Raw genomic sequence first — 13635 nt, forward strand, 5'->3', positions numbered from 1 at the left:
GTAACGTGGGTCTCTTGGCTGACCATCCCCCATTTGATACACCAGCAGCACAACACTGGCTGTGTTCATCCGATACCTTTGTGTTTTACTGATGTTCTATTCGCGAACGATTCGTTCATTCAAACCGATTCATTTGAACAGTTTTGCAATGCGTTTGTTAACCGCTTCACTGTAACTACGACTGTATGGTTACAGCAAATACATGAACATTCCGTGTTCAACAAAATGTTTATCGAAATACTTATTTGATTACATGAAACTGTTCACTTCTGCGAACAGGCTCGGTGAATTTGAGCCAACTCGCTAAAGCGAACCGATTCCCTAAACTGAATCAGACGGCTCACCGTTATTGTGTTTACTAGAGTGGAGGATCGTGTGTATCACAGAGAGGCTGGATTCTCGTTCATCTGTATTTGGTATGTCTTAACGCATGCTTTTGTTGTCATTTAGCAGCAGAAATGAGGTTGCGTGTCGATATATGCGGACAGACGTCTAGTCTCGCGTTATGTCATTTATTTCTAAACGCTTGCGCAGTCATTTAAGAACGCTGCGGTTCTTCGCAATGCTGAACAGTGAACGCTGTGTGCACCTGAATTAATATGCGTGTGTCGAATGAAGTTGAATTACATGAATAAATTAGACTTTTCTGCATCATTATAGACAATCATACCGTTTTGCATGCATTTAGCAAAATATGATGTATTGGAACAAAAATAAACTACTTAGGTTAACTATTAATATTAGAAAACATTGCATATTTTAAAGCCATTTTACAGAGAGACTTAAGGATGATTGTTTTAATAGCCTATTTATAGAATGTACTTACTAATTAATGTTTAGATAAGCTATTCTGAAGTTATGAACATGTATGGCACATATAGGCTATATCTTTTTGGACATGATAAGCTTGCAAAAAGTACCATGGTGCAGTGATGGCATCATATGCTAATGCAGTTGCATGTACTAAAATATTACTTTTTTAATACTTTTTTTGTACTTTAAAATTTTTTTTTTTATAAGTGTACCTTGTGTTTTTGTACCATATTTCAATATAATTGTTTAGAATATCTGTTTAAAATACTGCTGTCTATATATATTGGAAATATGATGCTTTAAAGTTATGAATAGCTCATTAATTTGACTTAAATCATCATGCTAAAATGGGTTAGCAACTTGAAAGTTTAAAATTGACAGTTTTTGTCTTTAAAAAGGTTTGTAGTAACAAAAATAATAATTTAATTAATTAATTAATTAATTAATTAATACAAAAAAAAAAAAAAAAATTTGCAAGCAGTATGGTTTTAGACATGGTGCCATTGAAATACCTTGGTGTGGCATGTGAATTAGGAGTCTAATTTAGGGCACTTGTTATCCCAGTCCTCTATTCTGAGATGCACAATAGACTGTTTTAGTAAATGCAATCTCTGTTGCTCCCAAAGGAGACTTTACTATCTTCTTGCATGATAAACTGCAAAGGTCTGCTTTAATAAATCAATAGCAGGTCTCACAGCTGTGAAGATGAATCATTACAACAGTGTGTTATTTGATTAGCAAATGTCTGATGTTTGTTTTTGTTGTCATTTAGTTTGGTCTTACATTGCTGATCCCATCTGTCTCCACCAACAGTAAATACGCATGTGAGCGTGTGTCTGAAGTGAACTGCTGCTTCACAGACACCAGATGTCCTTTTGACTTCTTCTGTTCAAGTCAAAGGTGAAATCCTCCCCTCGGAGGGTCTTGAACTGTCCAAGGTCCTGAATCGTCCCTTGGCACCTGAACTCTTTAGCTCTGGGTCAGTTCATATTTGTTCTGCCAGGGAAAGCTTCTGATTTCTATGCTGTTTTAGGTGGAATTTGGCATTTCTTGTACTTTAGATTCTATGTAGTGCTTAGTATTAATCTTATGTATATTAATTTTTTTCTACATTTTCATCTCATTTGTACGGAAGCTTAAAAACCGAAAAAGGTAATTGCAACTTTCGATCTCACAATTGAGACTTTTTAATATCTGACAATTGTCTCTGAGTTTACTTTTTGCAATTCTGACATTTTTCTATCAATTCTGTCTTTTGCAAGATATATCTGCAAGATATAAACTCAGAATTGTGAGAAATAAAATTGCAGTTCTGAGAAAAATGTATTTTATTTTTCCACCACAGAATTAAAAATAAGAAAGGTAATTTTTAATCCCACAATTCTGACATTTTTTATTTCATATCAAGTTTATATGTCACAGTTCTGAGGTTATATCTTGCAATTCTTAATTAATTAATAAAATACACAGTAGCTCTTCAACTGGATTGTGTTGGAGGACTCATTCACCTTGATGTTTATATTGTTGAAATCTCATTCTGAATCTGTCCTTCAGCCTCTATATAGCTTCAGATGGCAACTAAAACCAAGGAGAGCGTGTCCTTAGAGGGTTTTAACTAAACTCAAGGGACAATACAAGGTCCTTACAGTCTGAACGCTTATCAGTGGGATAAAAATCTCAGTGCAACTGAAGATATGCTTCAGTTTAAAACTCTGCTGAAATTCCTTTAGAAAGTATATTATCGTTGCATATTGCCTAATGTATCACATACTTGTATGCAGTGAGTAGCACACTATTCCATTCTGAATGATGTGTCTGTTTGGTTGAATAACCCACACTGAATCATTTGTATTTTATCAGTCTAAGCAAGTTCATGGTCAAGCGCCTGTCACTGTGAAGGATGACCCAGAGTTCAGCAGGGCTGTGTCATTGCTCACTTTAGGATGATTGGGGTCAAGGGTCAGGCTCAAAGGCACAGATTTTATCACCCGGGTTTCATCCTACTTTCATCCTTTACACCTCTCGTGGGATTCAACCTGTAACCTGGTTACAGTGCTAATTCCTGTTGCTCTGATTTACTTACTCTGATTTGTAATTTTTTGCTAATTTTATTTGCTACCTAGTATTTGTATCATCACTTTGGCATTGTATTTCTAAAGTTAATTCAGTTTATAAAATCCATTTAATATTTTATTTATAAAAATAATTTATAGAAAGAATATAATAAAGAAAATAATATGAAATTGTTTTATTTAGAATATTAATTTAGTATTTTATTAATTCAGTTCATTTCACATTTTGTTTATAACATTAATTTTAGTATTTTATTTAAAACATTTAGCATTTTATTTGTAAAATACTTTTCTAGTATACTTAAAGTCAATTTGGTATTTTATTAAATAAAATTGAGCATTTTATTTATAAAATTAGTTCTGTAGTTTATTTGAAAATGTAAGCTGATATTGAATTAATACATTTTATTTATAAAATTATTTCAATTATGAAATAATTCAATTATTTCATTTTATATATGATTTATTTAAGCATAATCTGCTATTTTATTAATACAATTAATTTAGCATTTTGTTTACTAAATTAATTCTGTAGAATTTTTAAAATGTAATTTGTATTTTATTAACAAAATTAATTTTGAAATTATTAATTTTGAAAATTAATTCAGTAGTTAATTTCAAAATGTAATTTAGTGTTTTATTAATACTTAATTGAAATGTATTTATAAAAGTAATTTAGTAGTTTATTTTAAAAAGTAATTTTGTATTATTAATGCAGTTATTTAGCATTTTATTTATAGTTAGTTCAGTAGTTCATATATGTTATTTGGTATTTTTTAATTAAAATGAATTTAACATTTTTAATAAAATTAATTTACTATTTTATTTATAAAATAAATGTATTTTGTACATTTATATTTATTTTAAAAATTATTTGCTATTCCTTTGTTATTATTTACATGATTCAAATCAATATGTGGTTTCAGTATAGGACTTTATAAAATGTAGATTTTGATCTTTTTGTCATCTTTATTTAGACAGTACAGGAAGAGCAGAATTCTGTGGTAAAAAAGAGAGAGAGAGATATGATCAAAGCATTGTTTCTGGTCAAATTTGAACCTGAGCTGCTGCGAAGAACCAGTATAGAGAGCATTTTAAGAGTCCAGGCCCATATGACGTCTTTTATAGGATAGATTACGCTGTTCTTTGAAGCCTTAGGGAATCCATGCAACAAGATCTCAGCTGCTGCAGCTCTCCAGCGTCGTATTACCAGGAGGCTGGCTTGCTTTTTGACAGATTCTCATGTGTGTCTGAGCCGGTGTGGATATCAGCTGCGCTGTGACCTTGCCTTACCACACGAACACATGCAAATCCGCACAGATACGACTCTGGCTGCTGCCAGATCCTGCATTGATCTCTCTCTGCTTGCCCAAGTTTCTGTCTGTCTGTGAGATGGACAGAGATAGAGAGAAACTAATTGAAGAGGTGGATGGTAGGACATATCGATTGAGACTAAACGCTTGAGAGAAGAAGACACCAATGAGATGCTGAGGAGAGATGCGAGATTTATGCTTTGAACATTGCCAAGCAGCAAGTCTGCAGCAATCCGATATAAATAATCCTTTTCTTGGTTTCTAAACGTCTCTGAAGATGTTTACTTGTGCCTCACGAATGCTAAAAAGATGTGGGAGTGAGAACTAAGTACAGTTTGTTAGATATTTCAACAACCCCACCCATAAGAAAGAAAAATCATAAATGAGATCTCTATAAAATCTCTATTGTTCGCCTAGGCTTCTTTTTACTGACTAAAATTTGCCAAGATTGAGAGTAATTCTTGCATACTTCAGTCTCTTAAAGGAATAGTCCATTAGGAACAGATTTGGAGAAATGTAGCATTGCATTACTTGCTCACCAATGGATCCTTTGCAGTGAATGGGTGCCGTCAGAATGAGTGTCCAAACAGCTGATAAAAACATCACAATAATCCACACCACTCCAGTCCATCAATTAATGCCTTTTGAAGTGAAAAGCTGCATGTTTGTAAAACAACAAATCCATTATTCAGTTGTTTTTAACCATTGCTTCTGGCCAAAATAGTAATAATAACACTGCCTCCAATGAACAAATCCCTCCCCTGTTGTCCTCTAACATCAAAATCCATTTGTTTCAAACTGTTTTGGATTTGTATATTATTGGACACTCATTGTGTGAATGACTCTTATACTCTTAAAAATAAAGACGCTTTATTGGCATCAATGGTTTCATTAAGAATCTTTAACATTCATGGAACCATTCCAAGGTTCTTTACAGAGGAAAAACATTCTTTAAATTATTCAAATGTTCTTCACACTAAGAAGGAAAATGTTTTTTTTTTAAGAACTGTTCATTGAAAGGTTCTTTGGGGAACCAAAAATAGTTCTTCAATGGCATCGCTGTGAAACCCCCATTTTGAATCGTCTATTTTTAAGAGTGTTTTTTTTGTTCAAATGGATTTCAGAGCCTCAGCGGTGCTGCTTTTCTGGGGTGTGACTGTCATCAGTGCTGTTAGCAGTTACGCAACCCCTCCAACACATTATTAAGACACGCATGCACAAGAGAGATAAAGGGAGTGTGCATCGCTTTCTTGAGGATTCACCGAATGAATGAATCACTCTGTTTATGTCTCTTTTCTTACACAAAGCATCACCTGTGATGTTCAAATCCAAACACAGCTGTGGAGCTTTTGTATTTCACTAACACTAGTAACACAGCACTTGCGTTCCATTAATCAGAGGCGGTTATTATTGGCAGGAACCACTGTTATTGCTCATGCTTCGTGGTATTGTTTATGTTAACAGAAACTAATTCATCTTAACTATTAATCACTGATTGAAGTGAAGCTGAAATAAAAATAGATGAAACTTAAACTTAAAATGAAAATTTAAATAAATACTCCAATAGTATCTAAATAATACTAAAATAACACTCATACTAAGAGTTAGTGATTTGAACGAACTCCAAAATCTGTGTTTTAAACCTTGCCTCTGCCAAATGCAGGAACGAACAAAGTCATTATCTAATGCAATTGTTTTGCATAAATTATATCACTTTTATGGCTGCTGTGGGAACGTAAATTCTGCCTTTAAGTTAAATACGCCAACCAGCTTATTGAAAATTTGAGCTAAAGAGGCAAAAAATTTTATGTCATTGTTGTCAGATTATATTCAAAATTAAATTATATTCAAAGTTTATTTTTCATCATTCTTTAAAAGAATAGTTCACCCAAAAATGAATTAAAAGAAAAAATTTTTTTAGCACCCTCAGGCCATCCAAGATGTAGATGAGTTTGTTACTTCATCGGAACAGATTTGGAGAAATTGCATCATTTGCTCACCAATGGATGCTCTGCAGTGAATGGGTGCCGTCAGAATGAGAGTCTAAACAGCTGATAAAAACATCAGAATAATCCACATTTCTCCAAATCTGTTCCCATGAAGAAATAAACTAATCTACATCTTAGTTGGCCTATGGGTGAGTGAAATATCAGCAAATTTAAAATGTTTGGGTTAACTACTCCTTTATTATACCAGTCAGTGTGACTGCAGTAAACATTTGTTGGCTCTCATGTCAAACAGATCCTGTCACTTTAGTGTTATTGAGCTCAGGGCTGTGTGTGTGTAACTGTTTTTCTATTCAGGTGGGGACTTAAACCTGAATACACACAGACTCATGGACACTCATGTCATGGTGGGGACCTGAATTGAGGTCTCCATGGGTAAAAAAGCTAATAAATCACACAGAATGAAGTTTTTTGAAAATCTAAAAATGCCTGTAGTTTCCTGTAAGGGGTAGGTTTAGGTGTGGGGTTGGTGTAGGGCGATAGAATATACGGTCTGTACAGTAGAAAAAGCATTATGCCTGTGGAGAGTCCCCACAAGGATAGCAAACCAGATGTGTGTGTGTGTGTGTGTGTGAATGCAGTGTTGGTAATGGATGTTCTGTGCTGCCTCAGCCACTGTATTTCACACTTGAATGCACAGAACAGGAGCCAAGAAATGTGTGGTAGATATCTATTTATTGTGTTCAGAGGTTCAAGCGTGAGGACGAGAGAAGCATGTACCGTACGGGTCTATCTTATGCAAAGAAACTTTGAAATAATGTAAAGGCCTAAAAAACTCATTTGCTGGTAGCTGCTGACTGCTCATTTTAGTTGTTATGCTTCATTTATGTGGCTTTCATTAGTATCCGGTTTGCAGCGAGCTGCTCTTAGATTGGATTTCATGCTGAGGAACGAACCGAGAGAGAAAATACACGGCCTGAACATTAATATGGTTATTTAGGCACAGAATAGAAGAGCACCCTTTGAATTTCCCTTTGGGTCGTAGAGAAAATTGGACTTCTGAAGGTGAAGAAAAGGCTATTGTCAGCGTGAACTGCGTTTGAACTCATGTGAAATTGGCAAGACATTAGCAGAGTGAATCTGCGAGGCTCATCTTTTGGAAATTAGCCAGTGCAATTAACCTGACTCGAGGCGCTGAGCTGGCTAAAGACGAAAAGACGAGCGAGATACCTATCAAACTCTGATTCCCACGCAAACCCTGCATCATCTCTGTCATTATATGCACTGTGAGGATCAGTACAGTCACTGCAGAATAGAACAAAACTTTTATATATATATATATATATATATATATATATATATATATATGTGTGCTATGTATATTTATATATGTACATATAAATACACACAAATGCATGTATATATTTCAGAAAAATATGTTATGTTTATATATTAAACATTTATTTATAATATAAATTATATGAATATTAATATAGACATGTAAATACATGTTTTCTAAATATACTGTATGTGTGTGTATTTATATATACATAATAAATATACACAGAACACACACATATTATGCAAACAAAAACTTTTATTTTGCATGCGATTAATCGTTTGACAGCACTAATATATATATATATATATATATTTTGAATCTAATTAATTACATGATGTGTTGATTAAATAATCTAATTAATCGCAAATTACATTTGGCTGTGAAAAGATTATTTAAAGCTATTTTTGTGTTAAATGAGAAAGTATTAAGTAGGCATTACAAATAGTAGTTTAAAAAATAAATATTTGATTTGATTCAACATAAAATTTATTACACATAAATGTTTAGGCTACAATGGCCTAACGTAAACTATGGAACATAAAAGAAGATAATATGAGAAACATTTTTTTTCGTTCATTCAAAGGAAGTCATTGGTAACCAAAACTGCTTTGTTACCAATAGTTTTCAAAATACAAAAGAAACGAATCATTCAGGTTTGAATAAATGATACATTTTTTAGGTGAACTATCCCTTTAAAATTGTTCCCCTTTTTTCTCACCTTGCAAAAACCGAAAGTCTGATTTAAAACAAAATAATTTAAAAAAAGCATTTCTTGTGCTTGTGGCATGAGCCACAGAGTTAGAAGCATAATTTATGTCTGCAGCACAGACAGCAATTTTAACACTTAAAGTTATTGGTTTGTTTGAATCATTAACCCTCAGTATGAGCAATAGCCAGCTAATTGCAAACTCTACTAACATGAGCCGTTTAGTTAGCCTATAGTCTCAGCACTGAGCATCTCAGCTATTGATATCTGCTGGCCTCAGTCTGGCCGGATCAATTCTATTGACTGGTTCCTGTGGTGGACCAGATCCAGTCCACTGTGTGCTGAATAGCTTTTAGTTGCCAATTAGCACCATTTTGCTCCCTTTTTTGGACACAATATTGAACAACACTGTATCCATCAGTATTAGTCTCGACACTTTAAAAAAAAAATTAGAAATGTTTCTCTCACCTACTTTTTGGGGCATTACCCATGTCTGCTTCCCAATTCACTTACTAGTATGCACTAAACGGTATGCACTAAAAAGGGGTGTGTAACATGTAACAAACAACATCCCTTCAATGAAGACTTGACCTGAAATATGAGTTTGATTATTTTTGCTGCGTTATTTTAGATTGTGTCTGTCTTTTTAAGACTCCGTGTGTGGTAATGTTGACCTGTCATTGCTCTGGCTAATCATTGATCGTCTGCCATCTTGCTGGGTGGGGTTGTCAAAGTTCACTTTAATGCATGAGTGTGTGTCAGAGCAAATGTTTCTAAATGAATGTATACTGTGTGTGTGTATCTGTAATAGAGAGTGGGTAAAGTTACGTTTGGCAGCTTTAGACACACCCATTAGTCCAACACTGGTCTGATGTCAGGAGTATCCAGTGTCACTCGCAGGTCCTGGAACATCTTGCTTTTTTTGGCTGGATTCACCAGGTGAGGCATTGTCTTATACTGAACAAATATTTTAAGTCTAAACCAAATACTGAACGTCTGTCTTGAGTAAATTATAGCATGTGTAAGGGTGAATGTCATGAAACCTGTCCAGGAGGTTATTTCACACCAAAATCAAAAGAAATATTATATTATATTATGCTCATACACTGTAAAAAGTATTTTTTATCGTTATAAATACAACAGATTATTGGAGCGTATAAGAAAATACTGTTTTTTCTACTCAAAATTTCATGTTTAATTCAATGTTGCTTGCTATTTATTTGTAAAATTTACTAGTAATTGTTTCAAAGTAAATTCAACACTTTTTTCAGTCTATACAATTAAGCCTATTTTTTTATATGATTACCAATATGTGAAAAATAAGGATATAGTGTAATTTATTTATGACATAATCATTTATTTAATAATTTATTTATCATGATATTTGTTGTATTGGCTTTGATTTTTGCTAAGTTATTTTATAATAAAAATAATAGAATAGAATCTACTTAGAATCAATATTGATAATAATAGAATTTACAAAAAACTAAAAAATCTAAATGAAAACATCTAGATGCATTATAAAAATGAAAGAATTTTAGAACAAAATATACTTAATCATCACATAAATAATGTAGTTTGATTTTGCGGTGAAATGTAATTTATTGGAACGTTAGTCAAGATGACAAAAGTTGAAAATTTGTGAGTTATATTGAATGATGATGAATGAAAGAAATTCCAGTGACATCAGACGTCAGTTATGCAAATATGCCTGTAAGTATCACATTAATAAAGTGACATCATGCATTACGATTGAGTGTGTCATCTACAGCAGTGGTTTTCAAACTTGTTCCTGGGGACCCACTGCTCTGCACATTTTGCATGTCTCCCTAATTTACACACCTGATTCAGATCATCAGCTCATTAGGAAAGAGCTCCATGAACTCAAATGAGTGTGTCAGATAAGGGAGACATGCAAAATGTGCAGAGCAGTGGGTCCCGAGGAAAAGGATTGAAAACCACTGATCTACAGGGCTTTTACAGCCCCTATTGCTGTAACGTGAAGCTTTTGGTCAGTATCACAGACTTGCTTGAGGATGTGCTGAAGATTTTCCCTCTCAGCTCAGGAAATTACGTGTTCTCTTATTTCAGTACCGTCACCGTTCAGGACCGCTCTAATCAACTCGATGCCGATAGGCAGAAATTGTGTTGACTTGTGCAGGGCAGCGTGTCAGCGACGGCCTCGGTGTGTTTGGACAGCCGGCCTGTTTTTGTTGGCCGTGTGGAGTGCTTTTGGGAGAGAGGTGTTTAGTTTCGGTGCAGGGTGCCGCTTGAATATACTTTATTTATAGCTGCAGACAGCAAAGAGAAGCCGGTCATTGCTGAGGAGAATAAGGGATAGAAAATCACACATTTATATGCAGAAAAAAGACACTGAAAGAAGATTGGTGTAGGGTTTACTTTGAAACATTTTTATAACATTGTTTAAACTGCATTGGCTTCTGAGAAACAGTTTCTGCACATTCTTACATCTGCACATTTTCCTTTTTAACAGTGATAGAAATGGATACAAAACAAAATATAATTTATAATATAGAAATATTTATAAAAGTAATATTATTAAAATAGTATAGTATCATTTTTCTATTTTACTTTGAAGCAATTTTCTATAACTTCTATGTTGTTATTTATTATTACTGAATCAACCTGACTGCATTAGGTGACAGCTTCTTTAAGGTTTCTTCTGCACATTTTAGTAGCATTATTTTAGTATTTGTAGTATTTATAAAAAATTAAAAAAAGCAAAATTCTGAAAATCTAAAATCACTCAGAAACTTCTAATGCTATTTACAAATAATTGAAAAGAAATGGTGAGCATTTTTTACAGTGTCTATATGCATTGATATTAAAATATTGTATTAGAGGACAGTAAAATGGAAAATAGAGGAATTTTCAATGGGGGTCTCATATTTTGGACCCTGCTAATAATACAAAAAACAAAAAACAAATATCACCACTTTTCTTTTTTGCAGTTCACTTCCAAGTCCTGACAAAAATTTCTATATTCCAGATATTTTCTCAATTGATGTGATGTCAAACAATGCATGATAAAAAATATGTTTAAAGTAGTTTTCCGTGGGCTATATAGCATGTGACACTGTTGGACATCTAAAACATTGTGTCAGTTGCCCAAATGTAAAGCTGTTTATCAGAATAGATGTCCATACAGCATCTTATGAGACCTTTAGAAATCAGCATCATGAGCCGTGACATCAGATCCGGGGTCACATCACACATGCATGATGAAGCATTTCAGCCGACCGAGAGAAAATACAGCCCACATGGCTCAAGTTATAGTGCTTTGACGTATGTGGGTATGCAGGGACTCTAGAATCGTTTGTCGCTGTGATCCGTTAACTGAAGGCGATTAATTATTCATCAGTCCTGGGCTCAGAAGAACAGCTGATCATAATCCTGCCACTCTTGCATTTTCAGAAATGGCAAACGTGCACTGAAAATAAAAACGGTGTTGAATTTGCTGGCAGTTTTCACCCAGAAATTGCTAGTAAATTTCACAAATTATTACAAAGAAATGGCAACACATCGAATTAAATATGACATTTTGAAGTAGAAAGACTGAAACTGAATGCACGACAAATAATACATTTGAAAACGAATTTTTTTACAGTGTGGGTCATAACTTTTAGAGAGAAAAGAACTTTTTCTGAGAACATTCCCTGTTAGCTGGATATGTGATAAAACAGAAGCCAGATTTTTATTGGCAGCTGAAAGCATGATCAAATTAGACCAAGTTTTCAGCAAACGAACATACAAACGCAAGAGAATATGTTTAAATGAATGACTAACAAGCATCAGAATTCTTTGGAATTCCATGGAACTCTGTGCAGCTGGAGTCGTCAGGCTCTGTGATCTGGAAGCGCGTGTATGTTTGAGGTACGGAAGCGGCGTATAGGCTGTGCTTGTCTTTATTGATCTGCAGGTCTCATGAGTGCTGCAGTGGAGGACTGCAGAGATGCAGTCACTGCAGATGTACAGCAGCAGGACACTTTAGGGGCTTTAAGTGTTATTACAGGTCAGACTATGTGAACAGTTTGAGTCAGTATTCACTGAAGACCTTCATTCAACTATTCCTTAGAATGGAGGAAAGAGCGAGTTGTTATAGACTGTAAAAATTGTTTGTCAGGTAACCAAAAAGTTGGTAATATATAAATTAACCATTTTTAAGTAAAATAGTTATTGTTGTTATTATTATTATTATTATTTTTTTTAATTAATTTAAATAAATGTTTATATTGTATTATTTATTTTATAAACTGAATTAACCTGACTGCATTAGGTTACATCTGATCAGACAGAAATAGCTTCTATGAGGTTACTTCTGCACATTTTTAACAGAAATGAATATAAAACAGCAAAAATATAACATATAAAAATTAGCTAAGTATAAAATATTTAATTAAGTATCAAATATAAAAAATTGTATAGTTATTTTATATTAATTTGTACTATAAAAATAGTATAAAATAATATTTATAAATTAAGTTTTATATTATATTATCTATTATATTTATCAAATTATATTTCTACATTTTAAGAGGCATTGCCATAAAAATGGCTAAATTTCTTTAAGGTTTGAGTGTGTGTATGTGTAGGCTTGACTTCTGCTGCTGCTCATGCTGTTCCTCCTGCTGACTGATCAATAAGAGTCAGTTCTCCTCCTCATCCATCTCTCATTACCTCTTTCTTCACTCCATCCTTTTTGCTTCCATCTCATGTGAGGTTGGTGGTTTGAGGCATACCAGAGAAATATACTGCAGATTTTACTTGCAATATATGTACACTGTAAAAAAAAATCCATAAAATTTACAGTAAAAAAACACCAGCTGTGGTTGCCGGAATTTTACCATAAAAAATATGGTAGCAACATTTTAGGTTTTACACTTTTAACTTAAATTTACAGTTAAATACCGTAATTTCATTAACTGATATAATGTTAATATACCAACCTATTGAAGTACTGAAATCTGTTTTGTACCTTTGTAATGCACTGATAACCACCAAATGCAGAAGGTGATGAGAAAGTCACATGATGAACCAAAGCCCATCACAAACAGCTTTTAAATAATCGCATATATAGAAGGTGCACAGTGTCATTCACACAAACACTAAACACCATAATGGTAAGACACATGAAACTGAAATAATGCAATAAACATTAATTTAACAACATTAGATGTAACATACAACCCTAATGTACAAAACTGATAAGAAGAAACTGTTATTTCAACAACAACAAAAAAAAACCCATCAAATTTGAAATGTAACACAGGGAATTCTGGGAATGTCAATTTATGGTTATTCACTGTAAATTATACATTCTTTTTATTTTTTTATTTTATTTTATTTTTTATATTTTATTTATTTACTTACAGGGGCAATGCACATTAATAAACATAACTGTAAATGTGCCAGAATTAGCCCA

The 13635-nt window shown here is 33.4% G+C and overlaps 1 protein-coding gene across 4 annotated transcripts in view; it reads left to right on the plus strand.

The window, feature by feature from the left end:
- The first annotated feature begins 321 nt into the window (after positions 1-321).
- pacsin1b (protein kinase C and casein kinase substrate in neurons 1b) overlaps positions 322-13635 on the plus strand; it is a 35810-nt gene continuing 22496 nt past the window's right edge. Inside the window, exon 1 of one of the 4 annotated variants that reach the window (XM_058779848.1) lies at positions 322-416. The gene's annotated coding sequence lies outside the window, so the exon portion shown is untranslated. Of the gene's footprint in view, positions 417-1640; positions 1793-8948; positions 9132-10179; positions 10204-13635 lie in introns of those variants that run through there. The other 3 variants (XM_058779852.1, XM_058779851.1, XM_058779853.1) reach the window with 3 other exon arrangements.

The sequence above is a fragment of the Onychostoma macrolepis genome, chromosome 06, assembly GCF_012432095.1.
Source record: "Onychostoma macrolepis isolate SWU-2019 chromosome 06, ASM1243209v1, whole genome shotgun sequence".
In the NCBI taxonomy this organism is placed as follows: Eukaryota; Metazoa; Chordata; class Actinopteri; order Cypriniformes; family Cyprinidae; genus Onychostoma; species Onychostoma macrolepis.